This window comes from Nomascus leucogenys, chromosome 8 (assembly GCF_006542625.1).
Source record: "Nomascus leucogenys isolate Asia chromosome 8, Asia_NLE_v1, whole genome shotgun sequence".
In the NCBI taxonomy this organism is placed as follows: domain Eukaryota; kingdom Metazoa; phylum Chordata; class Mammalia; order Primates; family Hylobatidae; genus Nomascus; species Nomascus leucogenys.
The window spans coordinates 99,972,407-99,990,093 of record NC_044388.1 but is presented as its reverse complement, the minus strand read 5'-3'; the positions used below and the strand labels follow the sequence as shown (position 1 = coordinate 99,990,093).

Genomic DNA, 17,687 nt, shown 5'->3' with positions numbered 1-17,687 from the left:
TGTGCTTTCAGTGTCCGTAATGTTAACTAATACAGGCATACCTCAGAGATATTGCAGGTTCAGTTTAGTTGCAGACCACAATAAAGTGAATAGAGCAATAAAGTGAGTCACAAATTTAGTTTCCCAATGCATGTAAAGTTATGTTTATACTCTACTGTTGTCTATTAATTGTATAATGGCATTATGTTTAAAAAGGTACATATCATGATTTAAAAATATTTTATTGCTAAAAATTGCTAACAATCAACTTGTAATCTTTTTGATGGCAAACGATCTTGTCTAAATGTTGATCGCTACCAGCTTGTCAGGATGGTGGCTGCTGAAGGCTGGGATGGCTGTGGCAATTTTTTAAAGTAAGACAGCAATGAAGTTTGCTGCATTGATTGACTCTTCCTTTCACGAAAGATTACTCTGTAGGATGTGATGCTCTTTGATAGCATTTTACCCCCAGTCAAACTCCTTTTAGAATTGGAAACCTCTCAAACGCTGCTACTGGTTTATCAGCCAGGTTTGTGTAATTTTGTAAATGCTTTCTTGTCATTTCAACAATGTTTACAGCATTTTCACCAAAAGTAGTTTCCATCTCAAGAAAGGACATTCTTTGCTCATTTGTAAGAAGCAACTTCTTCTCCATTCAAATTTTATCATGAGATCGCAGCAATTCAGTCCCATTTTCAGGTTCTGCTTTTAGTTCTGGTTCTCTTGCAGCTTCTATCACATCTGCATTACTTCCTCCACTGAAGTCTTAAATACCTCATTGTCATCCATGAGGGCTGGAATCAGCTTTTTCCAAACTCTTGTTAATGTTGGTATTTTGACCTCCCACAAATCACAAATGTTCTTAATGGCATCTAGAATGATGAATTCTTTACAGAAGGTTTTCAGTTTATTTTGCCCAAACCCATCAGAGGAATAACGATCTATTGCAGCTATAGCCTTATGTATTTCTTAGACTTAAAGTCAAAATTATTCCTTGATCCAGGGGCTGCAGAATGGATGTTGTGTTAGCAGGCCTGACAACAACCTTCATCTCCTTGTATATCTCCATCAGAGCTCTTGGATGACCAGGTGCATTGTCTTTTTTTCTGAGTAGTAGGTTTCAACAGTAGGTTTAAACTATTTATTATGTTGGTGGAAAAGTAATTGTGGTTTATGTCATTACTCAATGGCAAAAACCAGAATAATTTTTGCACCAACCTAAATAGTAATACATGCTGTAAAATGATGTGCTGGCATCCAGGCTTTGTTCCATTTATAGAGCACAGGCAGAGTAGATTTAGCATAATATTATACTTAAGAACCCTAGGATTTTCAGAATGGTCGATGAGCATTGGTTTCAATTTAAAGTCACCAGCTGCATTAGCCCCTAACAAAAGATTCATCCTGTCCTTTGAAGCTGGTTTTGACATCTCCTCTCTAGCTATGAAAGTCCTAGATTGCATTTTCTTCTAATATAAGGTGGTTTCATCTACATTGAAAATCTGTTGTTAGCATAGCCACCTTTATCAATGATCTTAGCTTGAACTTCTGGATAATTTGTTGCAGCTTCTACACCAGGATTTGCAGCTTCACCTTTCACTTTTTTATGTTATGGAGATGGCTTTTTTCCTTAAACCTCATGAACCAACCTCTGCTAGTTTCAAACTCTTCTGCAGCTTCCTCACCTCTCTCAGCCTTCATAGAATTGAAGAGAGTCAGGGCCTTGATGTGGATCAGGCTTTTGTGTAAGGGAATGTTGTGGCTGTTTTGATCTGTCCAGACCACTAAAACTTTCATGTATCAGCAATCAGGCTGTTTCACTTTCTTATCATTCATGTGTTACTGAAGTAGTACTTTTAATTTTCTTCAAGAACATTTCCTTTGTATTCGCAATTCGGCTGTTTGCTACAAGAAGACTAACTTTGAGCCTATCTTGACTTTCAGTATGCCTTCCTCACTGCTAAGCTTAATTATGTCTAGCTTTTGATTTAAAGACACGCAACTCCTCCTTTCAGTTGAACACTCAGAGGCCATCGTAGGGTGAATTATTGGCCTAATGTCAATATTATTGTGTCTCAAGGAATAAGGAGGCCCAAGGAAGAGAAAGGTGGGAGAATGGCTGGTTGGTGAAACAGTCAGAATACACACACATTTATTGACAAAGTTTGCCACCTCATATGGGCATGGTTTATGGCACCCCAAAACAATTACAACAGTAACATCAAAGATCATTGATCACCGATCATCATAACAGATATAATAATAATTTTAAAAGTTTGAAATGTTGCAAAAAATTACCAAAATGTGACACAGAGACATGAAATGACTTGCTCTATCCAGGGTTGTCATACACTTTGAATTTGTTTTTTGTTTTTTTTTTTAAAAAGCAATATCTTTGAAGTGCAATAAAACAACGTATGCCCATACAAATCAACAGTTTCTGAGAAATTTTTGCATGTTTATGTAACTTTAATTGGCATCTTTACCCTCCTCCTGGACAATACAAGATTGTATATTGTTTTGACTTTAATCATTTCCCTGCTTGTTTATATGGTTTTTATTGTTGTGTATTTTACTTTAAACCTGTAAGATATTATTGATTTTTTTATATAGCCAATGCTTGTTTAGATTTATCTGTGTATTTTCTATTTTCTTTGTTCTTTATTTTTTATTTTTTTGAGATGAAGTCTTGCTCTATCGCCCAAGCTGGAGTACAGTGGGGCGATCTTGGCTCACTGCAACCTCTGCCTCCTGGTTCAAACAATTCTCCTGCCTCAGCCTCCTGAGTAGCTGGGATTACAGGTGCATGCCACCACGCCCAGCTAATTTCTGTATTTTTGGTAGAGACAGGGTTTTGCCATATTGGCCAGGCAGGTCTCAAACTCCTGCCCTCAAGTGATCTGAACACCTCGGCCTCCCAAAGTGCTGGGATCGCAGGTGTGAGCCACTGTGCCTGGCCATTTTCTTTGTTCTTTATGTCTTCTTGCATCTCAGAGTTTTTTCATCTGGGCTAATCTTCTTGCTTGAATAATATTCTTTGTTAGTGGCAAATATCTTAGTTTTGTTTATCTGAAGATGTCCTTATTCTAACCTCATATTGGAGATGTCATTTCATTATCTTCTGGCTTCTGATATTGCTGTTGAAGTCCCTTTCCATTATAGTTAATATTTTTGTGTCTTGTTTTCTAGTTTAGCAATGATATATGTCTAGCAGTAGAGTTTTCTTCTTATATATCTTGGTTAGGACCAGTTATTTGAATCTGAGGACTTAGAACTTCTTTTTATTTTGGAGCTTTGATCACACATATGTCTGACATTCTCTTTTTGTCCTTTACAGTTTTAAACCATTTTTTTTGTCTGTTTTCAATCTGTTTCTCTCTGATATATTCAACAACTTCTTCAAGTCTTTCTTCCAGTTTACTAGTTCTGTCTTCAGCTGTGTCTAATTGCTGTTAAAACCATTTATGGCCAGGCACAGTGGCATACACCAGTAATCCTGGCACTTTGGGAGACCAACGTGAAAGGATTGCTTGAGGCCAGGAATTCGAGATCAGTCTGGGCAAATAGTGAGACCCTGTCTCTACAAAAATGAAAACAAAAAACCCATTGATTTAGTGTTTAATTTTAATTATTTTTAATAAGTTTCTTGAGATATTCACAAACCACACAATTTGCCCATTAATAAAAGATATAATTAATGGTTTTGGTATATTATTTAAATTGTGGAAGAATATGTGTATATATAAAACAAAATTTGCCATTTTAAATATTTTTAAGTGTAAATTTAGTGGTATTAATTATATTTATACTGTTGTGCAGCCATCACCACTATCTGTTATTAAAATCTTTTCATCACCTCAAATATAAACTTTGTAATCATTACCAATAATTTTCCATTTTCCCCTCCTTCCTAACCTCTGGTAACCTCTATCCTACTTTCTGTCTCTATGAATTTGCCTATTCTAATTTCCTCATATAAGTGGAATCATATATTATTTGTCCTTTTCTGTCTGGTTTATTTCACTTACCCTAATGTTTTCAAGGTTTATTCATGTTGTAGTATGTACAGAACTTCTTTCCTCTTTATGGCTGAATATTTATCCATTAGATGTGTATACTGCATGTTGTTTATCCATTCATCTGTTGATGGACACTTTGGTTATCTCCACTTTTTGGCAATTGTGAATAATGCTGCAATCAACAATGTCATTCATTGTTGGTATATGTTTGCATTTCTGCTTTCAATTCCTTTGAGTATATACCTAGGAATGGTATTGCTGGATCATACAGTAATTCTATTTTTTAGCTTTTTGAGTAACTGCCAAGCTGTTTTCCATAACAGCTGCACCATTTTATATAGCCACCAGCAATGTGTAAGGTTCCAGTTTCTCTACATTCTTGTCAGTGGATACTGTTGTCTATCTCTTTTATTATAGCCATTCTAGTGGGGGTGAAGTGACATATCATTGTTATTTTGATTTGCCTTTCTCTAATGCCTAATTATATTGAGCATCTTTTAGTGTGCTTCTTGTGTATTTTCTGTGGAGAAATATCTATCCAGTGACTAAGTCTTTTAAAAAATTACCAGGTTATAAGGGTTCTTTATATATTCTAGATACAAGCCTGTTATCAGATATGTGACTTGCAAGTACTTTCTCCCACTTTGTAGGTTAACTTTTCTCTTTCTTGTGTCATCTGAAACAGAAGTTTTCATTTCAGTGAAGTCCTATTTATCTAATATTTCTTTTGTTGTTTGTGCTTTAGTATGGTGCCTAAGAAACCATTGCCCATCCTAAAGTTACAATGATTTATTTCTGTGTTTTCTTCTAAGTTTGCTTGTTTGTTTATTTATTTATTAGGTTTTAGCTCTTACATTTGGATCTATAATCCATTCCTTTTTTTTTTTTTTTTTTTTGAGACAGGTTCTCACTTGGTCACCCAGGCTGGAATACAGTGGCATGATCTTAGCTCACTGCAGCCTCAACTTCCCAGGCTCAAACAATCTTCCCACCTCTGCTTTGCAAGTAGCTGGGACTACAGGTGTACGCCACCACACCCACTTAATTTTTTGGGGGGTGGGTAGGGAGAGATGAGGTTTTGCTCTGTTGGCCAGGCTGGTCTTGAACTCCTGGCCTCAAGTGATTCTTCTGCCTCAGCTTCCCAAAGTGTTGGGATTAAAGGCATGAACCCATATCCCCAGCCTACAATCCAAATCAAGTTGATTTTTATATATGCTTATAAGGAAGGAGTCTAACTTTATGTCCTTTATGACTATGTAGATAGTCAATTGCCCCTGCACCTTCTGTTGAAAAGTATTAATTCTCCATTGAGTTGTTTTGGTTTCCTTGTTGATTTTTTTTTTTTTTTTTTTTTTGGAGACAGAGCCTTGCTCTCTTGCCCAGGCGGGAGTGTAGTGGCACAACTTTGCCTCACTGCAACCTCTGCCTCCCGGGTTCAACAGATTCTTGTGTCTCAGCCTCCTGAGTAGCTGGGACTACAGGTGCGTGCCAGCATGCCCGGCTAATTTTTTGTATTTTTGGTAGAGATGGTGTTTCACCATGTTGGCCAGCCTGGTCTTGAACTACTGGCTTCAAGTGATCTGCCCACCTCAGCCTCCCAAAGTGCTGGGATTACAGGCATAAGCCACCATGCCTGGCCCCTTGTTGAAAAGTAATTGACAATTGCAAATACTTATTTCTGGACTCTGAATCCTATCCATATCCTAATGCTGTACTATACTGTCTTGATTACTGTAGATTTGTAGTAAATTTTAAAATTGAGAAGTATGAATCCTCCAATTGTGTTCTTTTTAAAGATTGTGTGACTATTCTGGGTCCCTTGCATCTCCATATGAATTTTAGTATTAGCTTATCAATTTCTGCAAAAAGCCTAGCTGGGATTTTGGTAGGGATTTAATTGGATCTGTAGATTCATTTGGGGAGGATTGTCAGCTTAACAATATTGTGTTCCAATCCATGAACTTAGGATATCTTTCCATTTGTTAAGGTAATGTTTAGGGTTTTTTTCCCCATAATGTTTTGTAGTTTTCAGAGTATAAGTTTTGCAATTCTCTTGTTAAATTTACTCTTATTTTTCTTAATCTTTTTGATGTTACTGTAAATGGAAATTTTGAATTTTTTTGTATTGTTCTTTGTTAGTGTATAGAAATGGAATTGATTTTTTAAAATATTGATCTATTATCCTGCAGATTTGATGAACTAGTTTATTAGTTCTAATAGGTTTTTAGTGAATTTCTTAGGATTTTCTTTGTGTAAGATTATGTAATGTACAAATCGAGATAGTACTACTTCTTTCTTTCCATTCTTGATGACTTTTATTTCTTTTTCATACCTAATTACCCTGGCTAGAACCTCCAATACAGTGTTGAATAGAAGTGGCAGAAATGAATATTCTTTTCTTCATCCGCATCTTAAAGAGAAACATTTAGTCTTTTGGCATAATTATGATATTAATTATAGGTTTTTTAGATGCCCTTTATCAGCTTGATGAAGTTCTGTTTTGTTTCTAGTTTAATTTTTTTTATTATGAAAGGATGTTGGATTTTGTCAGGTGCTTTTTCTGTGTCTTTTGAGATGATTGTGTGATTTTTGTTCATGATTCTCTAGATATGGTTTATTACATTAATCTATTTTTGGATGTTGAACCAACCTTGCATTCTTGTTTTTGAAAATTCTATCGTAACGACTTTATTTTAACTAGAAGATACAATCTCCAAGGAGTTTCATGGTTTAAAAAGCTACAATTACATCATGTTGTAACTACGTAAAACACAATGCTGTAATGGAACTACTTGACTTTGATTATATACATTTTTGCACAGCCCTGTGGAATCTATGCAAAGGAATATTTTCTCCCTTTGCTCCAATTAATTGTTCTTGTATAGAAATTGCTTTATATTCCAGTATATCCAGAATGGTAAAATAACAAGTCCATCCATGTTGCTAAAGGTCGCTCCAAGCATATAGGAGATGGGCCATACCTGCCATGGTCTTTCTCCACTCAGTGGTATTGGCAGTGCTTCAAGTTATGCTCCTACAAAACTAGAAATTGTAATGATCTGGAGACTATTCTCCCAAATGGCTGTAACTCCATTTCTACTGAAAACTCTAAGCCATGCTTTTGAGATTTGGTTCTAACAAACATAAGGTACAGTGGTAAAAGTAGACAAAATGACTGCAAATAAAAATGTTTCCAACACCAACTCTTTTAGCTCCATATAGAACAAAAATTACATGGAAGGAGAAACAGGACAAAAGAAGGTAGATACAGCATTTCAAAAATCAAGTTACCTTGTGTGATAATGAACTTTTTAGAGGATGTATTTGGTTTCACTACTAAATATAATACTAGATTGACAGCAGCTACAAAACCAGAACATATGCACAACCATGTCAAGTGTGTTTGCAATATTGAGAAGTTCTCCAAGAAGAATGATGGAATGAAGACACTTAGGATAATTGAAAATATGCATAAAATATGGGTATAAAGTAGTTTTTTGATGTCAGTATCTTTCATGGTATTTTCTTGAGTGGCTATCTCTCTTGCTTGGGGAAGGGACTTGGGGAACTACTGCATGCTACTGTCATGTGGGAAGGGCTGTCCTGGCCCTAATGCAGGCACCCAACCTTGCATTCTTAGGATAAATCTCACTTGGTCATGGTGTGTAATCCTTTTTTTGTGTTGCTGGATTTGGTTTGCTAGTATTAATATATTGAGTATTTTTGCATTTTTAGTTTTCTTATATTTGTTTGCTTTTGGTATCAGCATAATACTGGCCTTATAGAATGAATTGGAAAGTTTTTCTTCATATTTTAGTTTTTGAAAGAGTTTGTGAAGAATTGGTATTCATTATTCTTTAAATGTTTGGTAGAATTCTCCAGTAAAGTCATCTGAGTTAATCTGTTTTGGTGGGAAGTTTTCAAACTAGTAATTCAATCTCTTGCTATAGGTCTATTCAGATTTTCTATTTCTTCTTGAATCAGTTTTGGTAGTTTGTATTTTTCTAGAGATTTGTCCATTTCATATATCTAATTTGTTGGCACACATTTGTTCATAGCATTCTCTCTCTCTCTCTTTTTTTTTCTGCTAAACCAGAAAACCTAGACAAATTCTGAAAGAGCTGTAACATTAATATTCTCTTACTCCTCTGTATTTCTGCAAATATGGTCCTCACGGTTTTTTTTTCTTTTACTTCTCACTTCTCGTACATTGTACTTGCAACCACTGCAAAGTAATTGTCATTTTCAGATGCTGTTTCTTTGTCTGAAATGTCTTTTCTCTTTCCCCATTAGAGGAATTGGCATTTATCTTCAAGATAATTTTCTTCATGCTGCCTTCCCTGATTGTCCAGACAAACTCAGTCTTTCCTTTCTTTGAATTCCAGTGTACTTCTACACATCTGTCAACATACTTGTTTCTTTCAAAGGGCAGCTGAGCATCCTGTTCACCTTCTTTTCCCTAATGAGAAACAGGGGACTTAATACAAATTGTTTCTTGGGAATTGCATGTTGAATAAATGAATGAGGTATGAAACATTTCTTCTGAGCTCTCAACCTGTTTGGATGCTGGAAAAGTATCTGAAATTCAAAATGTCTGAATTCTAACTCATGATCTGCTCATTAAACTGAATGAAGCTCTAGTCCCCTTCCACTGAGCAGCACATTTAAAAAATCCAGTATGCAAACTAAAAACCTACTGCCTTCATCTTGGTCACCTGCCTTCCTGCTCACCCTCTGTGTTCAATATATCAGAAAAATTTGATTGATTTACCTAAATATCTTTAAAAACTAGGTATTTGTTCTCAACTATCATTATCCTAAACCTCTTTCTCACCTTCCCCCACCCCCCAAACCAAGTCCTTCAGGTCTCACTTCAGACATTAAGTCATCCTTAGGGGGGAACCTTTTCAGATCCCCAAAGTAAGCTTGTTCTTACAATGTATATTCTTGTGGCAGTTATCATAGCTTATAGTTACGTTACTTGTGCAGTTATTAGTTTGTCTGAGCTTCTGTACTGGACCTTAAACTCTGTGAGGGTATCGATCACCCAGTATTTTCTTCACCACTGTATGACCAGATCTCAATATTAAGAAGATTTAGTGAATATTTATGGAATGAACAAACACTAAAAATTAGGTAATTTATGTGGGAATGCCTTTAAAATGAAAATTACTGGAGAAACATTATTTTGATGATCTCTTAACATTTAAAATAACTGTGATTAGTTTATTGAATTTATAATTTTTTGTTTGGGTGAAGAGAAATTCTAAATTCTCATGGTATTTAAGGGTGGATCATCTTGGATAGATCCACTTATTGCTGATGAGGCTTTGTTTACTGGAATTATGGAATTGGTATAACAATAACAAAGTGTAGGGTAGGGCCTCTCTGGAAAGCACTATACTGCTTCCTAAATGACATCACCTTGGTAATTATCACATTTGGTTTAAGATTTCACTTACGACAAAATGCGTTGCAGAAAGTCAAACTCTCGTATATATTTAAGTAAAGGTGATGACTTTCTTCACAATAGAGCAGAGATGAAATAGCTCCCACATTTGTTATTCTGAATGGAGCCTTGGGATGAAACTCCAAGCAGCAGAATGCCACTTAACATTCTGCATGCTATTTTGCTCTTTAGTAGCATAATTGTAAAATGAGGCAATAAAACCAGAAAAGATATAATATTTATACCTGTGTAGGCACTTCACATGATGAAATGTCACACGGGACTGTTTACTCCATGCTGGTTATTTGGATAATGCCCCACCTGCCTAGTGACAGGAGGTGCTGAGTCTTGCATAAATCTTGGAAAGAAGGTTAGGGTTAATATAGTGAGTTCTTCAGTGGGAAAAAAAATACAGCATATGTGATAATAATAATGGCGACTCTTTGATTACTATTTTTGTACCGGCACTGTGCTAGGCCCTTGGGGACAGAGTGTGACAAAGAGGGAGATAATATAAGTGAGTACCTTTCATGTGTCAGCTATTCTGCTATACATTTTACTTACAATATTTATAAAACTTATAATAACTCTGCCAGGTAGGTGGTGTTATCTCCATGTATATATGACTGATTCTTGTTTATATCTCATAAAAAATTCTAACGACCTCATTGGAGTTCTGTTATAATTATCATGTTTAAACTTTGGTGCTTTTTTTTAAGTTTAAATAGTCCTTTTTTTTTTTTTGAGACAAAAAAAATTAATGAGAAGAGACAAAGAAACATCAAAGAGCTTTTTCCTCTGATTGCTGTGTTAGAACTTTTGCCTGAAAATAGGTTACATTCCTTCTGTTTTCAGCTGAATCCTCATTAACTTTACATTTTAATGATGTCCAGGGCAAATTACACCATTTATGGTCAGTACCTTAAAGGGATGCTTAAAGGGGACTTAAAAAATTTTTTTGTTGAGTGGTGGATGTATTTATTCCAAGAATATAAATTGATCCAGAATTCTTAAAAAAAATAGACAAAAACCCTTGAAACATGGGGTTGATGTTCCATTTCTAACTATTACAACAATTTAATTCAAAAGAAATTATTTTCATCTTAAAGTAAATTAATCATTAAAGAACATTTATAATATTTGGGAGTATGCAACTGGAACCAGTGTCCTACATTTATTTTTGAAAATAGTTTCAGTTTCTCATTTACTGAGATTTAGATTCAATTTTACTGCTTAGCTTCAGAAATAATTCATAGGTGGTAGATGCTCAATAGGAATAAATGAAGACAGCTTCTCCCAGTTATGAAAAAAACAAGGGTGATTGAAATGCTAATATGTTGATAGACAGATTGTATTTGCACAAGAATGAGGGAATCTGCTGTAAGGTGGAACTCTTCACAGGATTCCAAATTATTCAATTTAAAAGAACAATATGAACTGTGGAGCTGTGCTTTCACTGTAAGCTTTGAATGCTTAATTATTATTAGATGATAAATTGGAATAGTGTCGTGTTGTGTCAAATACTGTTTATTTCCTTAACAATTATTGGATAAGTGGATTAAGGGAAATTGGCCTGTCTGTCGAGGAAACTGTAATTATGAGAATGCCCCATCTAACATCATGTATTTTATAAGGTTTGTGCTCCTGTTTTTTAAATGTGTTTAATTGAATCCCTTCTGTGTGCCAGGCAGTGGGCTAATGTCCTTGTTAAGGCGTTTTTGAATACAAGGGGTGGAATTTCACTAAAACTAGCTCAGGAAGGATAGGGATAGAGGTGGAGAGGTCTGTTGTACAGTGAAGAACAGGAAGCAAAACCAGCTGGGCTTCATGAGGACCAACTGGAACCGGAAAGTCATGCACCAGGGTGGCTTCATCTCTTTCATCATGGCTTTGCCTCTGCTGGCTTCCTTCGTTTACCACTTATCTTGGTAATGGTTCAAAGTGGTCTATATGATCTTTCAAGCTTGGCTTCCCACTGTTAACAGACACTTTTTGTCTGTACCCAAGGTCGATTCGAGCATGTGGCTCAGCCCAGACCTGGATGGTCCCTGTGGCCTCCAGGTGCTCTGCTGCACTGCCCCTTCCGCATGAGCAGAGTGAAACATGTCTGCATGGAAAAGATACGGCTCTTGCCCATGTGTGGCTTTTTGTGGAGATGATAATACACCTAAAAAGATTATTTCTACTTAAATGTGCTATGGACTTCCCTATAAATAAAATATTTCCGTTATCTGTGGTATTTGCAAACTGAGGAAACAGTGGGAGAGTTTGGGCACTGCCACTGAGGGAGGGTGAAGTGATTTTCTTTCAGAATGAGGTTTTCCTAGGTAGGGCTTCCTGAGGGTCTAAATCCGTAATTGGATCCTACTTGCCACTGTACAAGGAAACTGAATGTAGAAGGAAAAAGAAATTTTCTTTGTTAGGTTTTCTTTCCAGGTACTGCCTTGAATGATTGGCCAACATATCTAATGCAATTTAAGGTCATTTGGGAAATCTTTAGGTCTGATCTATTGTGACTAATGATTCTTGATATGGCTATTTTTTTTAACTTGTCCATATTTCAGTTTTCTAAGGATTCAGTTAAAGCACTAGCAGATTCTGCAATTGCTCCTCAAGTATCATCATTTTTCTTATAACTGAGTATTGAAATGGAGCAAAGCTCGTGGCTGTAACTTAACATTTGTTAAGCTTCTATTTGCTTTATATATATGTATATACATATTATATATATATACACATATACACATACACAGACATATACATATATACACAGATGAACAAGTATGTGTATATTTTTTCTTATTCTTCCTGGAGCCCATAAGATATTAATTATTGTCCTTATTTTATAAGTGTTACAAACCAAGGCACAGAAAGATGAAGTAACTTGCCTTAAGGTAATACAGCTAGTAAGCAGTGGATTGTTGATTCGATTCTAGGTCTGTACTGTGCTGCCTATGTCTATAATAGCTCTGCTTAAGGTTAATGGTTAGGTTGTGTTTCTGGAATGCTCAACTTCTCTGTTGGAACAAGGTTTTGCATCAGTATGGCTTGGTTAAAAGCGTAAGTTCTGGTTCTGGTACAGCCAGTTTATAAGCTGTGTGATGATAGGATGTACAAGTTGTTTCATATTTTTAATTTATAAAATGGGATTATTAATAGGTCCCATCATAGAGGTTTCATAGGAGGAATGAAAGAAATAGTACAGTCTTTTTGCCACAACATGTGCAGGAGCAGTGTCAGAATAATGTAGAAATTGCATTGGTTTATATGTTTTATGCCATCAGGTTGGATTAGCTGAAGTCAAAGTAGACTAGCACTGTTTTTCTTGGTCTTTATATTTGGGCAGGTTCTCAACTTTCTTAATTTTTTTCTTTTCTTTATGAAAAGAGTGCTGACCTTGCAGTTTAGGTTGAGATTGCCATCGATAGAGTCAGGGCTCCCAAATTGTGCTTTTAGCGTTTCTTTATAGAGTGTTGAACAATAATTTTAAAATAGTTTGGTGTCTCAGTTTTCAGAAAAACTACATATGCATAACGTTTTTATTCATACCTTATCCCTGGATAGTAGTATCTGGTTGAACAGTAATTTTAAAACAGTTTGGTTTTTCATTTTTCAGAAAAACTACATATATATAATGTTTGTATCCATACTTTACCCCTGGATAGGTATCTGATTGTTTTTGGGTTATGCTAATGCAACAAGACTATTTTGAAGTTATGTTTTCTCCTTTAACTTGACCTGGTTTGTTGAAAGATGGTCGATCCTCTTGGGAGCAGGCAAGGGGGTGCTAATTGTGAAGTATCTCTGTTGAGTGATGAGACACTGGTGTCTGTGAATGTAGTGGAATGGTGGGATCCCTTTGATTATTCTAATTGCAGAGAATCTAGGAACATAGGAAAGCAGCATGCAAAACATAAGATGCACAGGCTTTATCCTCGGTTGGGAGGAGTTTAAATCCTGACCCTTTCTTGGCCAGTAAACTGACTTGGACAAGGCACTTGACCTTTTTGGATCTGTTTTCTCATCAGTAATATGGAATTACTATCCCCTGCCTATTTTATTATCTTGAGAATTTAATGGCATAAGAAATGTAATAATATGAGGTATTCAGAGTACTTTCCTCATAGTAGATATTCAATATATGTTTAGTAAGGGAACTATAGAAGATAACAAATGTAGTTGTATTGTAGCCTATTTTATGCAATAAATATTCCAAAATGTTTTATATTATTATTTTTGTAAATTATCTGTTAAATGAAACAGAAAGGGAATGAACTTCTTTTGAAAAAGTCTGGGAAATTTTGTAATGTGAATAAACAACTTTTATTTGTAAGATAACATTAAAAATTATTTATAAAAATGTATACTTGTATACATTTTTCTGTATAGAAATTTGTTATATGCAATAACATTTTAGTATTTCCTCAAATTTGAAATGAATAGCATGTGATATTAAGTCACTTAAAAATTCTCTAATATGAAATATTAAAAACTTAGACTCAAACTATAATATATTTTACCTAACCACCTTTTTGGCTACCTTTCTTTTGGTATTTTATTATATATCCTTTTCTTTTTATTTTTGTAAAAAACTATATTAGCTTTTTTTCTTCTTAACCATATTTTTCCCCTCTATAATTTGATTGAAGAAATGAACTTGTATTACTTTTTCTCTCATAGTAAGCCAACTCTGGTGAATAAAATACCCATAGTCAAGAAATTTGTGTGAGCTTGGCTGCACTGTGAACTCCCTGATTTCCTTCAGTCTTAATTCATATGTGAGCCCAGGGGTATTATTGTCCATTAGCCTTTCCTCATAGTTATTTTATGAAAGTGCACAATTGATGTGAGAGTGTTGTGAAACCTTTGGAGACAGTGCCCTGGACATACTGAGTGCCCTGGACATACATTTTGTGTACATACATACAGTGCCCTGGACATAAATTTTGTTCAAGATCAACAGATAGCACCCTACCGTAATCTGCTAGCAGCTTGTTTATCTAATTGTCAATAAAATTTCTGGTTCAGGAAAGAATTTATGTTATCCTGAAACTTAACATACCATGTCCCCGGAACCAAGGAGAAATAATAATAGTAACTGCCAGACACCTACTGTGTGTCAGACACCTTGCTGGATACTTTACACACAGATCTCTCATTCTCAAATTCCGAGATAGCCCTTCTTCCTCATTTTATTGAGGGAGGTTAAGAAAACGACCCCTAACCGTCTCACTTTTGCCAGGCTTCATAGCTGAAGCTCTCCCCACTTTTATATAGCATATATACCATAAACCACTTTTTACCATATCGTCAGGAAACCCAAAGGACCTAACAGAAGGCAGAATGTATTTTGATGGAAAGTTAGTGATTCTTTTCTACTAATATTTTTCTATCGGAGTGAACGAAGTGTGTAGTGGAGGAGTGTGTTTTGAGAGTTTTTGCAGTAGAAAGGTATTCAGGTTTTTTCTATTTTTTTTTTCCTGGAAATCAAGAGGAAAATGCAGATATCCAAGATAAAGAGTTAGGTAAACTAATAGTAGTTTGTGGATAGGGTCTAGATGAACTAGACTTCTGGAAGGATCCTTTGATTTTTGAAATGTATTATTATGATTGGATAGTTGTGTGTGTGGCCGTGGTGAGGGCTGTGATGAGTGTGCCTGACCATTATAAAACTGCCTTCATTACTAGAGGGACACAGATTCCCCTCACCTCTCCCATGATTGTATTGTTGAAAGCCGCCTTTTATCATTTTGCTGCCATATGTGTTTGTGAAAATCAGCTGCGTTGTAAAAATTCTTACTTCCTGGAAACCAGAAACCCATTCAGCTAGTGTCCCTACCCTGACCACTTCCTCTTCGTTATTTCTAAATGACAGTGCTATTCCGGTAGCATTCCAGGCGTTCATCTAGCTAGGATTCCTTTTTCACGTTTACTATTTGGTGCATTTTCTCCTGTTTTATTTGGTTTCTTTGTCCTGATTAGTTCACCAAGTATAATAGAAGAGACATTTGCTTTGTTTTTTTTTTCCCTCTAAAGCAAGTTATTTTAGAGGGAGAGTTTACCAGTGATAAGAGCTGTTTATGTCCTAAGCGATTGATTTGTAATTAATGTTGCCTGGGCTCTTGCCTGTTGGCAGAATTGGTAACAGCTTGCAGTATTTTTTAAATTCTCTTTTCTTTTTGGTATTTTGACAATGTCATTCATATCTCATGAAAAACTACCTCAGACAGGTTAAATGTGTTAAAACATGGAACGGAAAGGATGGAAGGAGACCCAGTGCTGCCTAGAAACCTTGATCTTTTGCCAAAGTATTTAAACAATTTAGTGTTTTGGTTTCCTAGCTCCAAGCTGCTTCTCAAATCCCTTGCTAATTAATCCAGTTAATGCTTTGTAGACTTACTATATGCAGTGCTTTGGCTTGCTCGTCTATCATTGAGAAGTCCGTTTTGTTTCTTGGAGGAAACCTAAGCTCTGTTCTGGTGCAGAGCTATATACAGGGCTTATGACGTGTGAGTAGTTTGGGGCTTTAAAACCCCTATGCGTGTGTATCTATGTAAGCACATACAGACGTGCTCTCTGCATTTCATAGTCCTTAGGCTTAAAATTTTAAAACAAAAAAAGACACAAAGTAGAAAATAGAAATCAGGTATTTCACACCAAACCAATGAACTGACTGAAAGCTCCCTCTGCTACTTGCTTTATTAATGGTGCAAATTATTTGATGTCTCTAAGCCTCAATTTCCTCATCTGTAAAATGGGGGAAAATAATTTATTCCTCCTCATAGTATTGTTGTGAGGATGAAGTGAGTTTCTTATCTACTTAGCAAGTGTCCAGAACATGGTAAAGCTCAGTAAATGATGACTGCTTTTATTATTCTGTTGTGACCCTTATGTGTTGAATAAATTAACTTCTTTAGGTGCTTGCTGAATTGTGGAGGAGGTAGATTCCTTTTATCTATTTTCTTTTGGCAAAGATATATCAAATGTCTCAATTTGTATCAAGGATTTAAAAATCAAGCATTTGTTCATTTAACAGTAGTGATAATAAAAAATAGACAGCTGTATTCTATTTGAGCCTGTTTTTTTTGAGACAGAGTCTCGCTCTTTCGCCAGGCTGGAGTGCAGCGGCGTGATCTCAGCTTCCTGTAATGCTTGCCTCCCAGGTTCAAGCAATTCTCCTGCCTCAGCCTCCCGAGTAGCTGGGACTACAAGCATGTGCCACCATGCCCAGCTAATTTTTGTATTTTTAGAGACGGGGTTTCACCGTGTTGGCCAGGATGGTCTTGATCTCTTGACCTCGTGATCTGCCCATCTTGGCCTCCCAAAGTGCTGGGATTACAGTCATGAGCCACCGTGCCCAGCCTGAAGCTGGTTTTAAGACCCATTGATGTGAGTTATCAATACAAAAGATCTTTCTAAAGTCTGAAAGGTGTATATCTATCTCTCATTTGCTTACTAGAAAGCTTAGGTACCGAAAAATATATAGGCTATTTCTTTTTCCCAGTTAAATAATTATATCAAACATGGAGGCAAATTCAGGAATATTTACTGTTAATGAAGCTCATGATGACTTTTTTTTACTAACCATTTCTGAAATTCATATATTATGCCTGAAAAAGCTCAGAGTATGTCCTGGGAATTAGGAATTGGCAGGGTTCTCATTTGATCATCATAGGAAATTTCACATCCCCCCCCACCCCCCCAAGGAATTTGTGGAGAAAAAAATTTTCTGCCAAAAAGTGTAAAATTCTAATTTTTTTCCCAGCTAATTGTTTTTGTTTTTATGTTTAGAAAAACTTTTTTATAACATAAAAAACAGGAACAAACAGGAAAATGCAGAAATAAAAGTTAACAGCTTGATGGATTATCACAAAGTTAAAACATCCAGGTCAAGACATAGATCATTAGTAAGCATCTTGCCAGCCATCCTTATGTGTCTTTCCAAACACCACTCCCTCAATTAGAGAATCATTACGTTTTTGTTTTTTTCCTTTCCTTTTTTTTTCTTTTTTGAGATGAGGTTTCACTGTTGTTCAGACCGGAGTGCAGTGGCGCAATCATAGCACACTGTAGCCTCAAACTCCTGGGCTCAGAGGACCCTCCTACTTCAGCTTCCTGAATAGTCGTGACTACAGGCATGGACCGCTCCCCTGGACCCCCAACCTGGCTAATTTCCTGCCGTGCTGCCCAGGCTGGTCTTGAACTCCTGGGCTCAAATGGTCTTCCCACCTCAACCTTCT

At 36.0% G+C, this 17,687-nt stretch overlaps 1 protein-coding gene and 2 pseudogenes across 5 annotated transcripts in view; 1 reads left to right on the top strand and 2 right to left on the bottom strand.

Moving 5' to 3' along the window:
- The window catches only part of DENND1A (DENN domain containing 1A), a 544,738-nt gene that overhangs the window by 73,440 nt on the left and 453,611 nt on the right, over positions 1-17,687 (top strand). The gene's annotated exons all lie outside the window — the stretch shown is intronic.
- On the bottom strand, positions 6,721-7,515 carry LOC100593090 (annotated as a pseudogene).
- LOC115836488 lies at positions 8,074-8,130 on the bottom strand (annotated as a pseudogene).